Genomic DNA, 12,865 nt, shown 5'->3' with positions numbered 1-12,865 from the left:
TTTGGTAGTCAGCCGAACGCGAAACCCCCAGCGTTTAGTTCCCAAGCATTTAGCTCCCCCCATTCAGTGTAATCATTTATCGACCCACTGAAGGGATGAAAGGCTGCCCGGCCCGAGGATCGAACCCAGCCTGTGGCACGGGAGCGCGAAGGGATGCCACTTAGCCACCGGGTGTCATTTCCATTATCATAATTGTTATTTAAAAACATACATTTAAGAATTGGTTTCTAAATGACGGTTTAGCTTTTGGTAACAACATTCCATGCTAAAATATGCATAAAATATATTTCCTAGCATTTTAAAAACCAAATGATTATCTTATTTAATACTTTTTTAATAAAATCATTAATATAATATGAAATTCTTTTATACCACAACCTTGAATTGAGTGCAGAATAAAATCTATTTTTATAGACTCCCTCTACATCTGCCTAACACACTAGAATAGAATTAAAAAACCGTTACATAGTTGCTAATGTTTTGGATTCATTAAAATTCATTATTATTTCTCACGCTTTTTTTTCCGCCAACACATTTGATAGCGCAAGGCTAAGAAAAAGAGCCTTGGCCTTAAACGTAATCAATTAATAGCCAATGCAAGGATTCTGTAACTTTCCTTGGTGGAAACTATGCTTAAGTTGCATTTTTGTTTTCTGAGGGCATTTATTAATTTACGTGTACACAAAAGTGAATCTTCTTTCTTTTACCTTGGAGCTCCAAAGTAAAGATTAATCTCAATTCTTAATATATGCAAATAATATGAAATTATAAATTTGGGAAATGTCCTGGAGACTTTGGTTTGGTCACCGCAGGTGGCCAGCCAACCCGCGAATCGGGTTTACGGCATTTCGCGGCCACTGCGTAATTCAACATCCCCTGTACTTCAGTGGCCTGGAGAGTGTAGTTATAGGACTAAGCCCTACCGGACTCCTCCGTGCTCCCAGAAAACAAAGTTATGAGTACGTTATGAGTACGTTAGCGTAGTTTTCGCCAAGGAGTAGTTTTGAAGAGGACCAAGGTGGAGGGCCATAGTTTTGGTTTTCAAAATTTAAGGAAATATTTTATGCATATTTCAGCATGACAGGCATTGCAAGGAATTGTGAAAGAATAATTTTCTAGTTCAGTTTTCCTACACTCCATTTCACTTCTTTCTTAATGTTTCTGAAGTTCTGATCCTTTCATTAATTATTACAATAGTTATTTAAAAAAATAGATTTTTGTGTTGGGTTCCTATTTAATTGTTAATGTTTTAGAAACAGCATTATAAAGAACTGTGAAGTGAAGTTCTTATTCTGACACTGGTAAACAATGGAAAAACAGTAATTAATTTGATCATTACAATGATTAATTTCTTAAGAAACTAAACATAATACACATGAGGGATCAATGAATGAGTTCACCTTGTTAAGGCAGTTGTCAAAAAAGCATTGTAAAGATATGTAAATGAGAGTTTTCTTGATATGATTGAGCAAACAAACATGCTTGAACTGGTTAACACTGTGATCTATCATAGCAAACCATGCAATGTATTGCGTTCGGAAAAAGCAGATGCATTAGAATCGTATACCAAACATAGTTGATAACAAAACACTTCACAAAAAAGTTACCAACCATGCAATTGACTTATATATAAAAATCCTGTCAATACCATGAAAATATTATGCTGTGGGTGTAATAAACAAAATAATTAAGTTCTATAGAATATTCCGTAATCAGTAAGTGCATTTCTGCATATTTTATTTCTGCAACATTTTGTAGTGCTGCATTGTATATTCCTCTTTTTTTTCACTGTCTGTACAGGACAAAAAAGAAATCTGGTAAAACTACCGTACTGTATTGTAATGGAATTTCCGATTAAAAAAATTAAAAAAGCATAACTCTGGTAGTTAAAACCAAATAATACGATATTTAAGCCATTTATTAGTTAGCCATTTATTATTTCAGTTCATATTCTAACGGTTAGCTCGAAATTCCAGTTTTTAAAATAGCTCTTATTACCACATAATTAGTAAAAAAAAATACGAAACTAAAAAACACATTCTCTCCCTCTGTCTGTTTTGTTTTCTCACTTTACCCATGACTTACTTAGGCATTTTTACTTTATTAACTTCAATTTTAATTCTTTAAGCTTATCTCTCTCTGTAATCTATAAGCTAATATCTTTCATATTGATTTCTTCCATTTTATGCTTTGAATTCTTCCAGAATTTTCTAAATGCAGACAAGTCTAATCTAGTTTAAGTGTCTACAACAAGTCTAATCTAATTTAAGTGTCTACAACAGACCTAATCTAGTTTAAGTGTCTACAACAAGTCTAATCTAGTTTAAGTGTCATTTAGAGAATGTAGTCTCTCTTCAACGATGTAATTAACTGAAATAATTAACCGTTGCAGTCTATACAGAAACTCTGAAGCTGAAAATTGGGCATTTATGAGGAATGAAAAATCAAATAATGCAAAAGAACAGTTAGTTTTAGTTTGGTTGTGATACGTATCACATTCAAACTTGAAAGAAGAACAGATATTTAATGTATAGACAAATTAATACAGTAGGTTATCTGTATCTGTTATCTATCCTCTCTTATCTATTAATCCTCTCTTATCTATCCTCTATCATCCTTACTTCAATTTTAAAAAATGCATCTCTTGTAGACGAACTCTTTATTTGATTAACTCTTGTTGAAAGTATAAAATTTTGAGGCAATGCATCCAACTATGGGTGAATGGAGTCATATTCATGCTGATTGTTCATTCCTAATTCTGACCTATTCGTAATTACAACCATGCACTGTAAACACTGTAAAAATTCTGCATCAAACAACGGTAAAAAGTACCGGCACTCAGGGTGCCAGTACTGTTTACTGTAAAATCCATTTATCCGGAACATGCTACAAACAAAAATCTGATTTACAGTAATTTTTATCGTAACAATTAACCGTATGATCTCTGAATCACTCTAATTAAATTAATATTACTGCAAAAATTACAGGAAACTGGATTTGATTTTGTAGAGGATGCACCCAAACTGCCTGTATTTTATTCTGTAATTTGATCAGGATATTTTAGTAGTGTAGAGTAGTATGGAGAATATAATTGCTCAGTAGTTAAAAACACTGATTTGTCTTTGTGAAAAACTAGGGTTAAACATTCTCAATGGCGTGTTAAAGTCCATCCAGCTTCAAGTTAATTGTTACCAGCTTGTCTGGAAAGTAAAAGCAGGCTGAGCGCAATACTGATAGCATTGTCACAATTATGCCATTGGTAATAAAATAGTGAGACATTAACGTCCATGAACCCCAAAGCCGGCGTCGTGTTGTTACGGAATGCTTTGCTTTTACGCATTACTACTAATAACATAAATAAATATTGAAAAGCAAGCTGTGTTTAAATTTCGACACAAAATACGTCCTAAATTCTGCAAAGTTTCTGTAAATGTTCAGTAAATTTCTCTCTCCATCATCGTCCAAAATAAGTTTTCCCTATAGCTAAGACAGAGTAATTATTTCCCTTTTGCAACACTGGAAGGTCATAAATTCCAGTTTGGCCTCATCTTTAGAAAGGAGGGGAGAAAAAAAAACTAAAAGTACATAAAGGCTACCACAGTGGGTGCCTGCTTATCAGACCACCAGAGTGTGATTCATCAGCACTAGGAAGAGATTCTCGAACCATTACTTACACTTTTCTTTACTTTCTTCGCTTTCCTTTCTGACAAATGATGACTTGTGGAAAGCAAGGGAAAATGACGAGGGAATTCTTAATGGCGAGTACCAGGTAAAGGTAAGAATACTTTGGCACAAATTATTGGCTGGTTTATTTTCTGTATCTCCGTTACTCGTTTCTTTCAAAATTCATTTCTGTTAAGAATAATGGGAATAATGTTGACGTTTTGCAATTTATTTCTCTTATTTATCGATTGTGGTTTTTTGGCTTGTGAGAAGCTTGTTGGTAAAGTGATTGGTTGTTGGAAGGATTAAACAGTATGAAATTATTTTATTATATGGTACTTGCTAAGTTATTTTTATTTCAATCAATCATTGCTAATTAGACTTTAAGCAAGAGAAACAGAAACGATTTTAAAAATTAATAGTTATCCGGAAGAAGTGTATATGATTTATAAAAAGTAGAGATTAGTAAGATGGTAATGGTAGAATTGGTACAGAGAATTATTAAGTAAATATATATAAATATTGTGTTTACATAAAGGATATTCCAGGGTGCAAAAAATGATAAGTCATTGACCTGCATGAGTTCAATAAATTCTCAGGTGATAAATTCTTGAGTTGCTAGAACAGACTCGAAAATGGAGCTCGGAGCTTTTTTTTTCTTCCTGGAAATGGAGTTCTAAATTCTCCCATACTCCACGGCTCATTTATTTATATTTTAATAATAATCTTTTTCTTGTCCTTTAATTTTTGAGTCTTTTAATTTTTTAGTCTTAAATGAAAAATAGTGAAAAATTTCTCTGCTTTTATTTTTAAGTTGATTCTGCTTAAATTGATGTTAATAATTTGTGTCTAACTGATTTATTTTATTTAGTTCATTTCTAATTGGGTTATTCAAGTTTTATTTCTAATAATTATGACATACGAATCATATTATAATCTAAAATTAATTTTCGTTTTTGTAGTTTAAATACTATGGCCCTTTTAATAATAAAAATTTTTAATTAAAACCTAAAACTCAAATGTGCGTATAAATATATTTTAATATTTCATATTTAATATTAATAAAATATATTTTAATAAATATTGAAAATATTTCGTGACCGAGTCCCTGCTTTCTAGGGTTAATTAACATACTCCCGAGTGTGCCACAAGTATTGGAGAGAATTCTAAGAACTAATCTCTTTTTAAAAAAATTGAGGTTAAGGAACAGGTATTTAATATGCTATGATTGTAGGAGAAGCAATTGCTTTTATTCATTCGAATAAAGGATATCTCCTAGACGAGGAAATTCTGAATGTCTAAAACTAAGGTGAAAAGATCTATTAAAAGATAAGAAAAATGTCTTTCTTCAAGTGTTACTATGGGGAAATATATTTTTTTTGTTCCAGATATATGGAGAACTTATTTTAAAACAAGATAGAAAGAGAAATTTGCTGCAATGCTTGGAGGCAGCAATGTATTTCGAAACTTAAATTCTCTAACTTTTACAAACTGTAGAACAAATTTTTGAACGTTTGGAAATGGCAAACATAGTATTTTTTACGAGATCTAGTATGGTATAAATTTCATACAGATCAGTAATTAAGCATGAACTAATAAATATAAGAATATCTAACTGAAGTTCAATTACATAATCAAAATAAGGAAGATTGATTCATTCATGAATCTAAATTTCAGATCTCGGAAAAATTATTTGAAATTACAAATATACCACACTATTACGTCAGTGTAGTTATATAAAAATTATTTTAAATACACTTCACAAAATTTCTCGCTCACAAATGTTGAAAGAAGTATATTTAAAAAAAAAACATTAATAAAACATAATTTTTGTTTGATTTTTTGGAATGAACATTTAATTTTAGTGAGATCCTTAGACATGACTTGGTAAGAGTATGGAAATCGAATTTCTTCTCAATGTATGAGCTTAAAAGGATAATAAATGATGAGAAAAGTTTATTCAAAAGTTAATGCAAGAATTTATTTCAATCATCGCTTACGTTATTGGGTCTTTGTCGACTAGTGTCTAGGATCTCAAAAATGAGAGAAAGAAACTACCGTCATTCGGGGCTACTTTGTGCAGCGGGGGCTACTTTGTGCAAATTCGAATTTCGCATTTTTCAAGTGCTTCTATTCAGTATTATGTTTATTTCACGTTAAAAATGTGTGGAATTTGAAGATAGAAGTCTCTTCAGTTACTACAAAGATTTTTTCGAATTGTAAAACAATCTCAGAGTGTGTTTCGTTCATCCAATGTCAACAACTTTCCGAGGACGTCGGATGTCGGAAAGTGTGCGTGGAAACTTTAGCTGTGAAATGCAAAGACGCTGATAAAACAATTGTCGTAAGTGCATAATTTTTTTTATATATTAATAAACAATTATATCATGTTAGTGCTAAAAAAAATTTGAAAATTAATAACAAATAAGCGGAAAATGAAAAAAAATGCACTTCGGGGCAACTTTGTGCAAAATTTCATTCGTTCTTCTTTTCGACAGAAAAATGTTCAGACGTTATAAAAGAATACCATGAACGAGAAACTACCGTGATTACACTTTAGAAAAGCGGCAACAATGTTTGCAAGCAGTTGCTGGTGGTATGTCGATTGCAGAAGCTTCTCGGAAGTACAAAATCCACAGAAATACAATCTCTAATAAAATTCACATGAAACACGTGAAACGTGCTGGTAAACTATTATTTTTCTTCTACAAAGATTTTTTAATGAATTAATCAATCGATTTGACACATAAAAATATATTTTATAGGACATCAGGTGATTTTGACAGAAACTGAAGATCAAATTCTGTCATGTTCATTCAAGCATGTCATGTTTAAATTTATCAATATTATAAATGTTAATGAATATGTAATAATTATTATTTTTGAAATTTCATCTATTTCAATGTTCAAAAATGTATATAGTTTCCTTACTCAAATGTTTTGAAATAAACATTCTTTTTAAGAAAAAATTCTTCAAAAAAAATGTTTTTTTAACGCTGAAAATTATTTTCAAACTAATATCTTTACACATCTTGATGTTTTTGTCTTTAAAAATGTCAACAATTATTTTTTTACCAATTTTATATCAATATTTTACTAAAAACATGATTATTAAACTGAATTCCTATCGCTGCACAAAGTAGCCCCATTTGGGGGCTACTTTGTGCAAGGTATGTTTTGACTTATTATTCGTAAATATTACATACAAATAATGCCAATATTGATCAAATTCACTCGTCTGAGTCCAGTTATGACTATAATATCGATAAATTTTACTAAAGTTTGAATTAACAGAGTTTTTTTACATGCCAAAGTTCAAAAACTGCGAAATCCTGCACAAAGTAGCCCCGAATGACGGTAGTGTATAATACTTTGTTACTGGTGCTAATTGCAAACTATTTTTATAATCAATAGGCTTATTAAAAAAAAATAATAATATATGTTATTATATGACATTTGCGTGGTAGATTTTTAAAGATAAAAAATCTGTTTGCAGAAAACATTTGTTTTTGTATAAACTTTCTAATATTACCTAAAACTATTTTATTTACATTTTTTAAATAAAATGCAAAACATATATTAGTTCTCTTAATGACATTTTTCGTGAATGCAGAAAAAAAGTCTCAACGGGCAGTCACTATTATTTTAGATTAATGTTCTCTTATTCAGTTTAGTTACCCTAGCGATAAAAATAAGAATTTTAATTTGCGAAGTTAATATTTCCTTGCCTCAAAAAATTAAAGAAAACATGCATTTAATTAAATCCTGAAACAAATTATGAAAATAGCATCTTTTTTTAATTTTTCACTGACGCTTACAAACACGCCTATATTAAAACCTTGATTGTGAATTTTTTTTCCTTTCACAATGATTGGAAATAGATTTTTCTTTAAAAAGAGCGTATAATATTTTTTTCTTTTTTAAATCTTATTATCATTTTGATCGGTGGATTTGATTATTAGTCATGCCATTATGAGAAAATGTATTAAATCTTGAATCTTCTCTTTAGTAGTAATTGCTTTTTAATATAAACGATATTTTGAAACGTAAGCAAACATTAAAAATAAATTTATTATTCTTGAATTAACCACAAGAAAATAATTATTATCTAATATGTATCTGAGAAATTTAATTTACTTATGATATAATATTTTAATTAAGTTTTTACGAAATATATTTCTTCACAAGAAGATTTAATTTGAGGTTGATATTAATTAAAAAGTTCAACAATTAAAAAGGAATTGTCAGAACAAAGTTAGTATTTATATATTTTTTATGAATATTAACTTATTATATATATATATATATATATATATATATATATCAAGTATATATATATATATATATATATATATATATATATCAAGTATATATATATATATATATATATATATATATATATATATATATATATGCTTTTTCCAAGCACCACTTTAATTCAAAGCAATTTCAAATTGCTCATTTTTAATACTTATAAATTTGTTTTTATATTTTATAAATTAACGCGTCATATATTATTCACAATAACACTTGAAATTTGGTATGCTGACAATTTAATACATATTTATATAAATGCAAAGAAATTTAATATTTAATTTGCATTTATAAAAAAAAAACCTACTTAATTTTGTTGAATATCATATGATGATGAATTCAAAGAGAAAACAAATATATATATATTAAAAATATTTTTGTATTTCACCATTCCACTATTTCATATAAAAAAAAGTGATTTTAAAAGTGCTTAGAAAAAGTTTTTTAAATTGAAATAAATCTTGTTTGTTACGTTTTTAAGTTTTTTTTTTAATTTAAATAATTGAAAATAAGAAATACAATCCCAGACAAGCTTTAATCCCAACTTTTATTCCAACCATTATTCCAACTTCACAAATGCTAGATTGGCATTGTCGGAATTAAATATCAAATATCACCAATCTACTATACGGAGCTGTGATGGCTAATGAGTTAAAGCTTTGGTCTTCCGATCAAGTGAACAGCGTTTGAATCCCAGCAATGGCTGGTTGATTCGAATTCCGCATCCAGCTAGCACCGACCACAGTGCTGACCTAAAATATCCTCAGTGGTAGATGGATCATGGGTTAGAATCAACTTGTCGTCTGGCTAAACAAGGGAGTTTTTCGTGGTTTTCCTCTTCATGTAATGCAAATGGTGGTTAGTTCCATCAAAAAGTCCTCCACGTAGGCAAATCTCTCCAAATACTTGAGTTACCTTGTGCTCTGGATTGGGTTCAAAATTACAAGGCTAAGGGGTGAAACATTAGTTGTCGTAAATCCAAAAAATGGGTCGAACGTTCAAACATGTTTATTACAAAAATCTGCTATACGTGCCGTCAGAGTGACCGTGGGAGGATTTAGTGGTTTTCCTCTTCAAGTAACGAAAATGTGGTTTAGTTCCATCGAAAAGTGCTCCGCAATGGCCCATTTCTCCCTATACTTGATCCAGGAGTTCCCTTATCTTTTGGATAGGGTTAAAAATTACTGAGTAGAACATTAGTAGTCAAACCCAAAAAAAATTCGGCTGTTCCACGAAGGTTATAAAATAAAATAAAATCTGCTATATATAGTGTAACCTTCTTTTCTTTAGAACGAAAACACTTTATCAGCATATTTTTTTTAAAAAATAAATAAGCAATGCTAGATAAATAAGGCAAATGGTGTAGAATCTATTATAAAGCATCAATTTAAAATGCACGATTTGCGAATGCACAACCAAACTTATTAATAATATTATCTTAAAAGCATATAAATTAATATTTTTCCAAGAATGGAAATCAATAACTTTTTGCTGTACATAAATAAAACTAAATCATATGAAAAAAGCACAAATAATGTCATATAAGCAATTCGAAGATTTGACAGTGTCGAAACAATGTCGAATGCAAAAATATATTTCTTGTATCGACACTGAACCTGAGAAAGGTTTCTTTTTGTGGAACTAAAGCGATAGTGCATCTTATTTTGATTTTTTTGACGATATTTATGATTTTTCACATTGTTCAGCTTTATTTATTTAATCTTATTTTTCCAGGAAAAATGAGAAGAAAATAAAAAGTTCAAGCAGTTGACAGCTTTTTTGATGCGCTGCAAGTTTCATATTTTCCTAACAGTGTACATTGTTAAATCTAAATATCTCAACAAATGTTATTGAGAAAAATTAGACCAAGTTAATGATCAATAGTTAAAGCTTTAATTAAAAAAGCCAATCAAGGTTATAACTGTGCTTATTTTAAAATTCTACTGTTCACCTTGGTCTCTAAATACAAAAACAAAACGATCCGGAAGTTAATTGGACAGCTACGTCTGCTAGCGAAAATAAACTCCACCTACAGATAAAGCAAATTGGAGCTAGAGTTATTTAAAAGTGCTAAGATGAAATAAATTAAACTTAGTGGCACGGCAGCTCACGGAGAGTCAAAGCCTTCCTTCTGTGCCCATCACAGTTTTCTTAACCTTGGTCTCTGGGGTTCAGAAGCTGATGTTCCAGTTGGATGGTCGGCCTAACGTGGAATCCTCAGTAGTCCCCAAGTGCACTTGGTATTCATTTCAACGATCCACTAGGTTCTAGGATAGAACCCTGTACCAATGACATGAAAGCGCAGAGGTAAGAGATAATATTTATGTTACATAGTAATATTTTTTTAAGAATTTTTTTTTGCTTTTAAAGTGATCCAACATACAGGGTAAGCCGTAACGACCACACTTAAAATATATTGGGTGTGCAAGAGTGCTCATTACGATCTACCTTGCATTTTTTTGCACGCATTATAAAACATGTGTAAAAAATATACACTTGGAACTCCAATTGCAAAAAGCAGAATCATTTGAGTCTTGAGACAAATTCGAAAATATTTTTTTGAATTGTTTGGTTGATGTATTTTTCTTTCTAATCTTATTCATCAGTTTTCGAAATTTGAAAGTATTTAAATTGTTTGAAATTTCTCGAAAAAAATGGTTAAAAAAACAATTTATTCAGTTATTATTTTACCATATTCACGCAAGCCAGTCAAGTAACCATAAACAAGAAACTGTGAAACTATTCAAACTGTTTGTGAAAGAAACCGTTTATTAACTATTTCACCTAAAACAGTTAAGCAACCAAAATTTTATCTCACCAACTAGGCCCGCCAAGTGATGCTATTTAATTCCTGGAAGCTGAGGACATATTCTAGCCGAGAGGGCTAATCTGTCAATCTCATGACCGACAAGAAGATGACTCGTGTTCCAGCGTTGACAACACAATATTTTCTCCATTCCCTTCAACATATGAAAAGTTCCCAATGTCCTCTCTAATTTGTGATCCTGGACTATTAGAATACGATACTCTCAGTCGCACTAAAAGGCAGCACAATAAAGCTGCTGAACTATCACCAATTATCAGTTAAATTTCCTTTTCATGGGTTTGAAACCATACTCTTTGTATATTGTTAAATGACCGTGCAGTTTTGTATTCATGGTTTCTTAACCATACTAGTTGTAAACGGTTACAAAACTGTAAAGGTAAGAAATGCTAACCGTAAACTGTACGGTTAGTTCAATGGACAGACTGCTGCCGATTATTTCGCCATAATTTTAGAATTAAGTGTATATTGTGTATACAACAATGTATATTGCTTTCTAACTTAAATATACTTTGCAATAACCGGTAATTTTCATTTTAACGTAAAATAATTTTAGATTATCTTAATTGTCATTGCGCTATGACTAACCTCAATAATTATCGGTTGCACTTCAAAACATTTCTGTACTTTCTCAATTAAAAAATAATAATTTTTAAACATAAACTTAATTAAAAGGTTCGCAACTTCTAGAGCGCATAGTTAATTTGATTTTTACAAGAATTTTAAAAATATTTAAACTTTCATAACTGATTGTCACTGCAAAAATATCTGGATCAATTTGTGCTATAAAGTATACTTTGGGTGTATCTTTCATAAAATCTACTTTTATCGTAAAATATTATACAGTAATTTTTACGCTAACTTTTAATTAAGTAAAGTGATTCAGTGGTTTTACAGTAATTATTACTGTAAAAAATATTGTATATCAGATTTTTTTTCTCGTAACATGTTTCAGTAAAAATGGATTTTACGGTAAAAAGTACCTGCACCCTGATTACCGGTACTTTCTACCTTAGCTTTGATCCGGAAATTTTTATAGCTTAATGTTTGCAAGAATTCTAAAATTATATAAAAACAATCATTATAGAACTAACAACACATAAGTAGTAATGAGCATAGAAACGAATGGTAACTGTTTATTGCGAACTAAACTTTTCGTAAACAGCTTTTAAAGACACTAATTCCCTTAAAGTAACAAGTCAAGAACATTTTTTACGATAATTAATTACTCAATTAGATTAATTCCGAAAGCATCAAATATTTACGAACAACTATGTGGAAACTATAAATGTCATTTCATTTGAAATTTATCGGAGTGAAGTACTTGAGTCAGTATATAAAAATGTGTTTTCTCCGAAACAATAGATTCCGACTTCCATTCGAAAAAAAATCAAACTAGTCAAATGAAAGTAAACCAGCTTAACTATATTGAATTACTTTAGTTCGACGCAGTATTTGTTGAAAAGAGGAAAGAACTTTCAAATGCCCTCTTGTGGCTGAAATAATAAAATGAAAGATAATACCTCCCAAGAATTCTAATACAATCAAACGTTTTTCCTTGAGTGTAATCTAAGAGATCCTCACTCAGCGATTCAGACTAGCTTTATCCTTAACTTCGTCTTATTTTTCTTAAAATGCAGACTTTTCTTTAAGTGATTGCTACGTACTGGAGAGAAAAGGGATAATAAATAAAATAAAATTTGCCACTTCCAACTCTAACATGCGTCTTACAACATCCGCCCAGCTTGAAAAATTTCCCTGGGGTGTAATATATCACGGGAGAACGAAACAACGAAGACACTCAAGAAAAAACCACACGAATTCTACTCATCGAAGATGGAATACGATTTCTCCAATTTTTGTTCCATCCCTTAGCACAATATATTCGTATGAAGTGAAGTGAAGAAGAAAAAACATGCAGCAACGTGACGCAGACTTCTCCATATTCCGTCTTATGGAGATAGATGCACGTTTTCCAAAGGATATATATCCGCACAAGCAACTTTTACAACTGGCGGCTTTATACGTCAGGGACTGGTCCTGCTTCAAAGGAACTAAACAAGC

This window comes from Parasteatoda tepidariorum, chromosome 3, assembly GCF_982258835.1.
Source record: "Parasteatoda tepidariorum strain Cologne lab strain chromosome 3, Ptep-v5.0, whole genome shotgun sequence".
Taxonomy (NCBI): domain Eukaryota; kingdom Metazoa; phylum Arthropoda; class Arachnida; order Araneae; family Theridiidae; genus Parasteatoda; species Parasteatoda tepidariorum.
The sequence above is the reverse complement of the archived record's forward strand: the minus strand, read 5'-3'. Positions refer to the sequence as shown.